Source organism: Bos indicus, chromosome 3 (assembly GCF_029378745.1).
Source record: "Bos indicus isolate NIAB-ARS_2022 breed Sahiwal x Tharparkar chromosome 3, NIAB-ARS_B.indTharparkar_mat_pri_1.0, whole genome shotgun sequence".
Lineage (NCBI taxonomy): Eukaryota > Metazoa > Chordata > Mammalia > Artiodactyla > Bovidae > Bos > Bos indicus.
In genome coordinates, this window is record NC_091762.1 from 12,468,575 (window position 1) to 12,481,687 (window position 13,113).

The 13,113-nt window shown below is 39.6% G+C and overlaps 1 long non-coding RNA gene across 1 annotated transcript in view; it reads left to right on the plus strand.

Annotated features, from left to right (window-relative positions):
* LOC139181180 (uncharacterized) overlaps positions 1-961 on the plus strand; it is a 28,169-nt gene extending 27,208 nt beyond the window's left edge. Inside the window, exon 3 of the long non-coding RNA XR_011565256.1 lies at positions 415-961. This is a non-coding gene — a long non-coding RNA (uncharacterized lncRNA). The remainder of the gene's footprint in view (positions 1-414) is intronic.
* The last annotated feature ends 12,152 nt before the right edge of the window (positions 962-13,113 follow it).

Below are 13,113 nucleotides of genomic sequence, written 5' to 3' on the forward strand. Positions count from 1 at the left end.
TGGGTGGACTCCAGGAGTTGGTGATGGACAGGGAGGCCTGGTGGGCTACGGTTCATGGGGTTGCAAAGAGTCAGACACCACTGAGTGACTGAACGGAACTGATGCTGGGAAAGATTGAAGGCAGGAGGAGAAGGGGACGACAGAGGATGAGATGGTCGGATGGCATCACTGACTCAATGGACATGAGTTTGGGTAGACTCTGGAAGTTGGTGATGAACAAGGAGGGCTGGCGTGCTGCAGTTCATGGGGTCGCAAAGAGTCGGACACGACTGAGCGACTTAACTGAGTGAAAGTTTAGTTTTATTGCACTCTCAGTTTACTGACTTGGAAAGGAATTATACTTCAGCTTATCTCAAACTCCATATGTTACTTCAGATGGCCTATACAGGGTGTCTGCTTTTTTCTTTTTACCAGGATGGTGTTCTGTGCCTAGAAAGGAGAAGAAAGTACAGTGCATATGAACTGCTGGCAGAGAACAGAGTAGCAAGGGCGGAGTAAATTGGACTGGAGCCACAGATGTCAGGAGGCACTGCTGAAATAACTTCCTTTTCTCTACCCCCCAGGAAGCAAATATCTCGATACAGAATGAGTGCACGACTTCTGTGTTTCTGAATAAAGCTGCTATAGCTTCCCAGAAGGAAGAAGGGCATTTCTCATTTGAGAGAGGGCCGTGTGAAGGGGGAAGCTCAGGGACCCTGCAACCCCTCCACTTGTTCCCTCTGTGAACTGGAACAGAAAGTAGTCATGGTGATGTTGGAGCCAGGGTTGTTGTTGGGTCAGGACTGATAAATTACCAAAGCTGTCATCTAGAGACAGAAACTGTGGTTGTATCTTAGGATATACTTTTCATCAGGCAATTATCACTGCTTTCCCTTCATGGAAAAATATGGATTAAAAATTTGATGTTGAATACAGTGTCTTTATGTTTGCAAATTTTTAACTTAAAACATCTAAACTACTGCACTCAATCCAAATTAAAATATCCAAAATATATCAAGCTTAGATGGTTGCAAAACAATGTTCATCGTTGAGGTATTAATTAAAATAAAAATAATGAAGCTAATTTTAGAGAATTGGTTAGTTTAATTATTTTACATTCAGAAAAATGAAATGTGTTGCTGTGTGTGAAGTAAAAGTATTTTTTTGATGTAAAGATACCTGTTTTTTTTGTAACTAAACAAACAAAACAAAAGTAGGTTATAAAGCAGCATTATAGTCTGATCCTATTACATGTCTTTGAAGAAATTATTGTTTAATTTCAACTATGTTAGTTAGTTTAGAGATTACAAACAAAATTTTTCTTAGGAAGAAAACAGCTCTTTTATTAGAGAAAAATCCTTTAGTGTGTTCCTTGATTATGTTAAGAAATGCATTGCATTAAAACATATACATTACCATATGTAAAATAGATAACCAGTGGGAATTTGCTGTGTGATGCAGGGAGCTCAAATCTGGTGCTCTGTGACAACCTAGAGAGGTGGAAGGGGTGGGAGATAGGAGGGAGGTTCAAGAGGGAGGGGACATATGTATACCCACGACTAATTCATGTTGGTGTATGGCAGAAACCAACACAATATTGTAAAGCAATTAGCCTCTAATTAAAAATAGATTAAAAGAAGCCCCAAACAACAAAAACAACAAAAAAGAAATGTATCACCTCCCCCACTCCCACCCTTAGCACCTCATCCAGATGGTAGTAGGAAAGACAATGAATAGTTGAAATTCTTCTGAACGTTATAATACAGAGTTAAGCAGTATGGAAAACAATTTTCAATTTTCAAAAATATCCAGCTGTTTATTTCATTGTTGGGTTAGAGAGTCAGAGATTATTCTTTCAGACTGGAACTTCCTTATATAGTGGCCGTCCTCTGTAGTCATATGACAAACACAGTATATACCCAATATTTCACAGGCATTCACATCATTTGAAATTTTGGGTCCTCAAAACTGCCTATAAGATGGGCAGAAGAAAACACTATTACCATTTGGTAAATGAAAAGATCAGATTCAAGAGTTTCAATGACATACCCCAAACCTCAGAGCTGGTAACTATTACAGAATGTTTGTGCATGTTTTAGATTTAGTAACTCAAATTTATTAGTATCAGAGCTGAGCACATATAGCTTAATTATTTCTCATTGGCTAATCTCACAGAAGACACATTTACAAATCCCCAAATCAATTTTTAAAAGTTTTGAGTATTGAATATATCATTTTGGATTTATAACACTTGGTTGAATTATTATAGCTTAGTCCCAAGATAACAGAAAGATAGAATTCATTCATTTATTAATTTATTCATTCAAAAATCTGAATATTTAATGACTACCTACTTTATGCTGAATTTTGTGATGGATGCTGACTCTGTGGTTCAGATGGGAAGAAGAGCCACAAACTCAAGACCATTTGAATGTTAATATACAAAAATCAGTCAGTTCAGTTCGGTTGCTCAGTCATGTCTGACTCTTTGCAACCCCACGAATCGCAGCACGCCAGGCCTCCCTGTCCATCACCAAATCCCGGAGTTCACCCAAACTCATGTCCATCGAGTTGGTGATGCCATCCAGCCATCTCATCCTCTGCCGTCCCCTTCTCCTCCTGCCCCCAATCCCTCCCAGCATCAGAGTCTTTTCCAATGAGTCAACTCTGTATGAGGTGGCCAAAGTATTGGGGTTTCAGCTTTAGCATCAGTCCTTCAAATGAAAACCCAGGACTGATCTCCTTCAGAATGGACTGGTTGGATCTCCTTGCAGTCCAAGGGACTCTCAAGAGTCTTCTCCAATACCACAGTTCAAAAGCATCAATTCTTTGGTGCTCAGCTTTCTTCACAGTCCAACCCTCATATCCATACATGACCACAGGAAAAACCATAGCCTTGACTAGATGGACTTTTGTTGGCAAATAATGTCTATGCTTTTCAATATGCTATCTAGGTTGGTCATGACTTTCCTTCCAGAGTAAGCATTGGAGCCCCCCCAAATAAAGTCTGACACTGTTTCCCCATCTATTTCCCATGAAGTGATGGGACCAGATGCCATGATCTTAGTTTTCTGAATGTTGAGCTTTGAGCCAACTTTTTCACTCTCCTCTTTCACTTTCATCAAGAAACTTTTTAATTCCTCTTCACTTTCTGCCATAAGGGTGGTGTCATCTGCATATCTGAGGTTATTGATATTTCTCCTGGCAATCTTGATTCCAGCTTGTGCTTCTTCCAGCCCAGCATTTCTCATGATGTACTCTGCATATAAGTTAAATAAGCAGGGTGACAATGTACAGCCTTGACGTACTCCTTTTCCTATTGGGAGCCAGTCTGTTGTTCCATGTCCAGTTCTAACTGTTGCTTCCTGATCTGCATATAGGTTTCTCAAGAGGCAGGTCAGGTGGTCTGGTATTCTCATCTCTTTCAGAATTTTCCACAGTTTCTTGTGATCCACACAGTCAAAGGCTTTGGCATAGTCAATAAAGCAGAAATAGATGTTTTTCTGGAACTCTCTTGCTTTTTCCATGATCCAGCGGATGTTGGCAATTTGATCTCTGGTTCCTCTGCCTTTTCTAAAACCAGCTTGAACATCTGGAATTTCACAGTTCACGTATTGCTGAAGCCTGGCTTGGAGAATTTTGAGCATTACTTTACTAGTGTATGAGATGAGTGCAACTGTGCAGTAGTTTGAGCATTCTTTGGCATTTCCTTTCTTTGGGATTGGAATGAAAACTGACCTTTTCCAGTCCTGTGGCCACTGCTGAGTTTTCCAAATTTGCTGGCATATTGAGTGCAGCACTTTCACAGCATCATCTTTCAGGATTTGAACTAGCTCAAGTGAAATTCCATCACCTCCACTAGCTTTGTTCATAGTGATGCTTTCTAAGGCCCACTTGACTTCACATTCCAGGATGTCTGGCTCTAGGTGAATGATCACACCATCATGATTATCTTGGTCATGAAGATCTTTTTTGTATAGTTCTTCTGTGTATTCTTGCCACCTCTTTTTAATATCTTCTGCTTCTGTAGGTCCATACCATCTCTGTCCTTTATTGAACCCATCTTTGCATGAAATGTTCCCCTGGTATCTCTAATTTTCTTGAAGAGATCTCTTGTCTTTCCCATTCTGTTGTTTTCCTCTATTTCTTTGCATTGATCGCTGAGGAAGGCATTCTTATCTCTCCTTGCTATTCTTTGGAACTCTGCATTCAGATGCTTATATCTTTTCTTTTCTCCTTTGATTTTCGCTCTCTTCTTTTCACAGCTATTTGTAAGGTCCCCCCCCCCAGACAGCCATTTTGCTTTTTTGCATTTGTTTTCCATGGGGGTGGTCTTGATTCCTGTCTCCTGTACAATGTCATGAACTTCCGTCCATAGTTCATCAGGCACTCTATCTATCAGATCTAGTCCCTTAAATCTATTTCTCACTTCCACTGTATAATCATAAGGGATTTGATTTAGGCAGAAAGTGAATAGGAACTAAAAAGCCTCTTGATGAAAGTGAAAGTGGAGAGTGAAAAAGTTGGCTTAAAGCTCAACATTCAGAAAATGACAATCATGGCATCCGGTCCTATCACTTCATGGGAAATAGATGGGGAAACAGTGGAAACAGTGTCAGACTTTATTTTTTTGGGGCTCCAAAATCACTGCAGATGGTGACTGCAGCCATGAAATTAAAAGATGCTTACTCCTTGGAAGGAAAGTTATGACCAACGTAGATAGCATATTCAAAAGCAGAGACATTACTTTGCCAACAAAGATTCGTCTAGTCAAGGCTATGTTTTTTCAGTGGTCATGTATGGATGTGAGAGTTGGATTGTGAAGAAGGCTGAGTGCCGAAGAATTGATGCCTTTGAACTGTGGTGTTGGAGAAGACTCTTGAGAGTCCCTTGGACTGCAAGGAGATCCAACCAGTCCATTTTGAAGGAGATCAGCCCTGGGATTTCTTTGGAAGGAATGATGCTAAAGCTGAAACTCCAGTACTTTGGCCACCTCATGTGAAGAGTTGACTCACTGGAAAAGACTCTGATGCTGGGAGGGATTGGGGGCAGGAGGAGAAGGGGACGACAGAGGATGAGATGGCTGGATGGCATCACTGACTCGATGGACATGAGTCTCAGTGAACTCTGGGATTTGGTGATGGACAGGGAGGCCTGGCGTGCTGCGACTCATGGGGTCACAAAGAGTCGGACATGACTGAGTGACTGAACTGAACTGAACTGAATGGTCTAGTGGTTTTCCCTACTTTCTTCAATTTAAGTCTGAATTTAGCAATAAGGAGTTCATGATCTGAGCCGTAGTCAGCTTCCGGTCTTGTTGTTGCTGACTGTACAGAGCTTCTCCATCTTTGGCTGCAAAGAATATAACAATCTGATTTCAGTGTTGACCATCTGGTGATGTCTATGTGTAGAGTCTTCTCTTATGTTGTTGGAAGAGGGCATTTGCTATGACCAGTGTTCTCTTGGCAAAGCTCTTTTAGCCTTTGCCCTACTTCATTCCGTATTCCAAGGCCAAATTTGCCTGTTACCCCAGGTGTTTCTTGACTTCCTACCTTTGCATTCCAGTCCCCTATAATTAAAAGGGCATCTTTTTTGGGTGTTAGTTCTAAAAGGTCTTGTAGGTCTTCATAGAACCGTTCAACTTCAACTTCTTCAGCATTACTGGTTGGGGCATAGGCTTGGATTACTGTGATATTGAATGGTTTGCCTTGGAAACGAACAGAGATCATTCTGTAGTTTTTGAGATTGCATCCAAGTACTGCATATAGGACTCTTTTGTTGACTATGATGGCCACTCCGTTTCTTCTAAGGGATTCCTGCCCACAGTAGTAGGTGTAATGGTCATCGGAGTATACAAAAATTTATGACCTTATTCCTATGATGCTTAGAGTGTAAGGCAGGAAGACAGATATTGAAAATTGTGATAAAGTGATTAAAGAAACATTATAGGGTGTTAGGAACAAATCTGATAGTGTAAACATTTGTGCTGGGCTTACAGTTTTCAGGGTTCTTGATTGCAAGTGACAAAAATCCAACTCAAGTTGGCTAAGATAAAAAGAGAGAAAACGTAAGAAAGGGTGTAATGGCTGTTTTAGCTTGAGTTTTCTAGAAAAATGGAACTGGAGGAAAGGATTAAATTGTTGACACTATCTGGGCAGTGAGAACTGAAGTGGACAAGGGCTCGGAAGAAGGGCATGAGAGCAGTGGAGATCTGAGACCTGGCAGTGGTCTAGTTCTAGTGAGATTCTGTGTCTGATTGGAGCAAATGATATCCCCTAAATGTATTAAGGAGGTTCATCCACCTCTCTACAACTGACTAAGATTCATTCCTTTTTATGGCTGAGTGGTATTCCATTGTATGTATGTACTACATCTTCTTTATCCATTCATCTGTCAATGGACATTTAGGCTGCTTCCGTGTCTTGGCTATTGTAAATAGTGCTACAGTGAACACTCGGGGTACATGTGTCTTTTTGAATTGTAGTTTTCTCAGGGTATATATACCCAATAGTGGAATTGCTGGGTCATATGGTAGTTCTGAGGTTTAAGAGAGAGGGGATATATGTATGTAATTATGACTGATTCACATTGTTGTATGGCAGAAACCAACACAACATTGTAAAGCAATTATCCTCAAATTTAAAAAAAAATGGTTGAGAAGTATTGCTAGTTGATCCTGATATTTTACTTAATATTCGATATTGTGGTTTCCAATATTATAGCTCACTGACCGCCACCTTGTTATTCTTTAGGCTGCTTTTTGGGAACTGGAAACTGTCAAGTCTTATCAAAACAAATCTATAAATGATTCTTCTGGACTCCTGTTGAGAAGAACAAGGCCATGGCATATTCCTTCTATTATATGTTGAATCTTGTTTGCTTACATCTCACAGCATGGGAGCACTTTATTTTTATTCAAATTCTGGGCCTGGATCCTGTATAGGCAGCTCCTATTATTATTTCGATTGTGAATCAGGTAGAGTGTTTATGACACCCTCTGTTACCTCCCTTCACAGTGCATGGCTTCAAACATCTTTATACATTTTGATGTTTGCTTTCCTCTTGGGGGCATATTTCTGAAATGGAATTACTGAATCAGAAAGAATTTGAATGGATCTTTTCACATATTGTAAAATGACTTTCCTGAAAAACTACAATTTTCCAATGCCACTCATAATATACTCATTTCCAAACAATCTACTATCACTGCAAAGTATCTTTATGTTGATTTCTGTTCATTTAACTGTATTGTGCCTGGAAAGATATTGAAATATAAATATCATGCCCTTCCTCTGGTTCCTATTTCTATGGAGAATTCATTGCTTACTTTGCTCAGTGTCCAGGCCTGATCAAGGTAACAGGAACTGGGAGAAGCTGAGAAGGGAGTGATGGATTTCCAGAGAAAGAAAACAGTAGAAAAAAAAAAATTCTGAGCAAAAGAGAGCAGAAGGCTAAAGATAGGAGAAGAGGAGATGAAAGAGGAGAGCTAGGGAAAACAGAGTGTTGAAAGAGATTTTTGAAAAGTTTTGGAAGGAATAGCTGTTACGCTGAGTGCAATTTTGAGGAAGAAAGATACAGAAAAAAAATATGGAAGAAAAGTTCGCTTTGTGTTGTGCAGTGAAATTTCTTTTTAACTGCAGTTGGAAAAGAGATAACCTTCACCATGACACCCACACTCTTTGGCTTATGGCACAGATAAGTAGAAATATATCCCCATCAAGTTATAATGGTCTCCAGAATACACCCTCAAATCTAAAAGGATACTGTAGAGAAAATTGTAGTACCTTGATAATACTTATTGAGGAAGTAAAGCAGTCTAGATCTGGGTATATTAGAAGGCTCACCAGAATCTCAGTGTTCAGTGAGTTCTTTCATATGAAGTCTTTATGACCCATGGACTATTGCCTGCTAGGCTCCTTTGTCCATGGAGTTCTCCAGGCAAGAACACTGGAGTGGTAACTATTCCCTTCTCCAGGGGATCTTCCTGACCCAGGGATCAAACTGGGCTCTCCTTCTGTATAGATGGCAGATTCTTTACCATCTGAGCTACCAGGGAAGCCCTCATATGAAGTCTAAGCAACTTACATTACAGGTCAGACTTTTTTTTTAACCCAACTTTCTTCTAAACACAATTTTCTAATAAATTAGGGTCTTTCCTAGAAGGAGAAGGGTTTTGGTAGCCCTTTGCCCTTCTCCGCCATGTAAGACAAAGCCTTCTGGGGACTGAATGGCTGTTGTGGGCACCATTAAGCAAATATTCAGTTCAGTTCAGTTGCTCAGTCATGTCCGACTAATTGTGACCCCATGAATCACAGCACGCCAGGCCTCCCTGTCCATCACCAACTCCCAGAGCTTGCTCAGACTCACGTCCATCGAGTCAGTGATGCCATCCAGCCATCTCATCTTCTGTCGTCCCCTTCTCCTCCTGCCCCCAGTCCCTCCCAGCATCAGAGTAGAAACACGATTAAAGGATGTGTGCTACCATAAACAAGAGAAACTCATGGTGGAGGAATACATTATGTAGTGGTAAAAGCAAGACCCTGAAGTTTACAGGCTGACCAGTCTGCAATCTGCAATACTGCACACTGAGTGAGATTTCTGCAAGGCCCAACAGATGCTTGAAATGCCTCCCATGAGTGGCACAAACTTGGCAACAAATCCAGGGTGGCCCAGGATTTGGGAAGCTAAAGGTACCTTGTTGTTGTTATTTGGTTGCTAAGTTGTGTCCCACTCTTTGCGACCCCATGGACTGAGGCACCAGGCTTCCCTGCCCTTCACTATCTCCTGGAGTTTGCTCAGACTCATGTCTGTTGAGTCAGTGATGCTATCCAAACATCTTATTCTCTGTTACTCCCTTCTCTTGCCCTCAATCTTTCCCAGCATCAGGATCTTTCCAAAAGACACTGATGCTTTTCCATTTCCTACTTACTGTTCGTGGGGTCCTGGGCAAGCATACTGGAGCGGTTTGCCATTCCCTCCTCCCGTGGACCACGTTTTGTCAGAACTCTCCACTGTGACCTGTCTGTCTCGGGTGGCCCTGCACTACATGACTTATAGCTTCATTGAGTTACTCTAAGCCCCTTCGCCACTGTAGGCTGTGATCCATGAAGAGGAAAGGTGCTTACCGGAGCACTGATCTAAGTTTTGGAGAACAGTGACACCTGGTGGCACTCATGAAGAAAAACAAGCAGAACATTTCCTCACCAAGAGGCACAATGCTGTCGGACATTCCCGGTAACGTATTTTCTTCAAGACTGTTACAAATCTCCAAAATATAAAATTTTCTAAGATGGATTTTGACAGACAAATCTGGGCTGAGCCAGACAGAACCACCCCTAAAGACGGTTAGAGAAGAAGGAGAAGCCATGAGAGCACAGTAAGAGCAGCATAATATTAAAGATAAGGATGAACTGTGAAATTGAAAGGACTGTTAAGAGACTCAGTGAGATTTTTAAAACCTCTTTAAAAAGATCACATTAATTTTCCAGAGTAGAAAATTTGTGGGGGCAAAAACTAAAATGTTGAGTTTTCAGCATTTCCCTCATCCTTGCCTTTTGTGAAAAATTCCTTGTTTGCACTGCTCTGTTGAGCTGGTCAATATAATCCAAGGAGGACTTACCTGCTAGTATAGTGGACAGGAATCTGCCTGCCAATGCAGGGAACATGGGTTCGATTCCTGGTCCAGGAAGATTCCGCATGCCACAGAGCAACTAATCCGTGTGCCACAACTGCTGGGGCCTGAGCGCCGCAACTACGGAGCCCGTGTGCTGCAACCACTGAAGCCCATGTGCCCAGAGCCCTTCTGCAGCAAGAGAAGCTGCTGGCTGAGAAGCCCATGCACCACGATGAAAAGTAGCCCCTGCATAGCAACAAAGACTCAGCGCAGCCAAAAAAATAAATAAATAATTTAAGAGAATAATCCAAGGACAGTGTTAATGTGAATTTTGGAATTTATTGAAAGTGGTTTGAGGACTCATAAAATACTTTGTATATATTTACAATTAGATATTTTTAATGCATTGAGTAACAGCAACAATAAAAGCCCGTACAACAGAAGAAAAATAACAGAAAGAAAAAAGTTACTTTATAATGTAACTTTATATTAATGAAAATTTAGCAAGTATTTTTAAGGGGATTTTTTATAGCTTAGTTAATTAAATTTCCTAGAAATTTTCAACCACATTTATAAATTTAATGTACTATTTTCTATTCTTTCCTAGTAAGTTGTCAGTCTAACAAAGCTTCTCATATATGTAAGTAATCACAAATCAAATAAATGGCTCTTAAAAGTACGGTGATTATAATGTTCTCCTCAATGATGTTTACAAACAGTAAAATTCTCTTATAACTTTCAACTTAAAGCATCAATTCTATGAGACAAATTTTCCCTTAATCATCTAGTGGCTTGGCTTATTTAATTGGTCTTCCAGAAGGTCTGACCAAGGAATTAGATGGTTGTGCTATGGTTTCTCTTAATCCAGAGCATTATCAAGCTGGGCTGGTCGGATCCCATGCTGCCACTTACCATGCTTGCCCTATGTTTACCTGAAGAAACTTTCTATTAGAGGTTTGGTGCTCTGACACACTTAGTTATGATACTTGTTTCTCTAACAGTTCCCTGGTTCCCCTGCATCGAGTCCATCTGGCAAGTTGGTTGCTGGATGTATTCCACTAGGTATTCTTATAAATTCAGACCTAAGGTTTATGTTCTTGCTGAATTTGGCTGTTCTATGGATTCTGTTCTTTATGATATAAAACAGAAAAATGACAGCTTATATAGATTATTAAATGAAGAGAAAAATTAGGACCACAATGAAAAAACACACGAGTCATCACTTTCAGATTATCAGATTAAACCCATAGAATATTAGAAAAAAGGTGCTGTCTTCAAGAAAATATGCCAGTTATTTGTAGTATTTGAAGCTGTTTCCTAAGATTATAATGAAAATATTTTCTTAAGTAGAAAATGTTTAGAGAATTAGGTGCTAAACACATATTAAAACTCAAATAAATACTGATTTTTTTTTCTCATTACCCCCAATTCAAAATCATTTACTTATTACACATTAAAAAAATTGAAACCTCATAGCTAAGTTATTAGGCATTCAATATCCATATTATCTTTTCACATATTATAAATATTTAAAACACAAAATATTTAAAGATCATTTTTCAACATAGTAGAGAAATATTAATAATATGTTTTTGAACTTTACCACGTCAATTCTTAGTTCTTTTTTTACTGGAATAAAGCCCTTTAAAGAAACAATTTAACATTTTGATATAATTTACAGTGACTAAATATTAGGGATTTGATTAATTGCTATCACAGAAACCTAAGTGATGATGGTTTAAAAATGTTAGAAATTTGTTTTTCTTTCATCTAAAAGCAAAAATTGAGTCTTTTCAAAGAGGTTCACAAAATTTAATTGAATCATGCAGAGTCCCTACCACTTCAAGTTCTACGCTTCACTCATGATATTATCTTCCTCCTGTTGAATTTGACATTAAATTTTTTCCAATGTTTTGGGTTCCTTGTGGCTTTCTTTTCTGTTATGCTTAGCACATAGATTCCACCCTAACAGTTGTCTCAAGGTTGTAGCAACAATGTTCCCATTTGAAGTGGGCAGAAAGAACAGAAAGCCTTCCCTGTTGAGTCAGCCTCATCCTCTCTGAGTTTTCCCAGAAGCACCACCCAACAACTTCTGCCTGCATACCATTGCCCAAAATGCAGTCATATGACTACCTTTATCTGCAAAGGGAGTGGATGCAGAATCTGGATGATCGCATGGTCACATTATTGCCTCCTGTTGTTACTCAATAAGGAGAGAGTGACTGGTGAGCATCCTGCAGTCTCTGCCACACCCTGTCAATCACCTTGGCTTTATGGTGCAGGTGAACTGATATTGCATATGGAACAAAGATTTTGTTTGAGGTGTGGGGTCTTGAGCTGCAGACCTCTAGGTTAAGTTTTCTCAAAACCATGAAAAATAAGTCAAACCTTGTTTTGCACATTCCATGCCAATAAATATTTCAAATCTATGCCTATAAATGGGATAGTGTTGTAGCTCACTGTCCTTGAATTTATCCCGACAAAATTTCAAGTCTAATTTGAGCTTATGCTCACCCCTCAGCCTCTGGTTCCCCATCAGATCTCTTTGCCATTAGATTTGATTCATCTAATTTCATTCCAAGTTCTCTTCATAGTTTTAACTGGCAGGAATATAATTTTAATTGATATTTTCATAGCACAGGATTATAATCAGCATATTTTACATGTCAGCTTCTGAACCTAAAGCCATAGTTACTAGGGTCTTTCTAAGGAAAAGAGGAGACTTGAAAACACACAAAGGTAAGATATAGAAAAAAGCTCAAGAAGGTAGGATGAGGGGCAAGAGAAGTAAGGAGATTGGAAAAGGCGGTTGGGAAAGAGATCAGGAAACTGGAGATCTAGGAAAAATAAAAAAATTTTGGGGTAGTCAGATGATGTGATTAATGCACTTGGTGGAGAGACATCTCTAAAGGGGAACTTTGGAAAGTTTTACTGTGTGTTGTTATGTCGCAATATCCATCATGCCTTATCACTCCCCATTCTTGCCACCTCCTTAAGAGACTGTCTATAAAGGTCTGTATTATTGTTTAATATTTTGGAGAGTTAAATTTCTGTATTTTTTGAAAGTGCCTAATTGCCAAAATGGATTTTGAGAGATATTAGGGACCCAGTTTATTGGGGTTCACTAGTGTCCTGACTTTTAGTACCCAACATCTGTTCTAGGAGTTTAGTGAGGACACAATTGTGGGGTAGATTCCATAAATCTCCAGATAAGTTGTGGGAAATCTAATACTCATGGCTGATTCATGGCCAGAGATATAGGCATTAGTAATATGATAGAAATTCTCTATTTTACCAAAACATGGAAGTAGGTTAAGGATGACTGGGTGGACATCAAGAAACAAAAAGTCCCTGTCAACAAACATTTATTGAACATGTATTTTATTTGAGATGTTATTCTATACACAGAACAAGAATGAACAAGATAGAGAGAGTTTCTTCTCCTAAAGAGCCTGAGGCAGAACACCAAGTCTCCTGCCAGGGCTGTACTTAAGACAAGGAAGTAAGGACATGGGACGTTT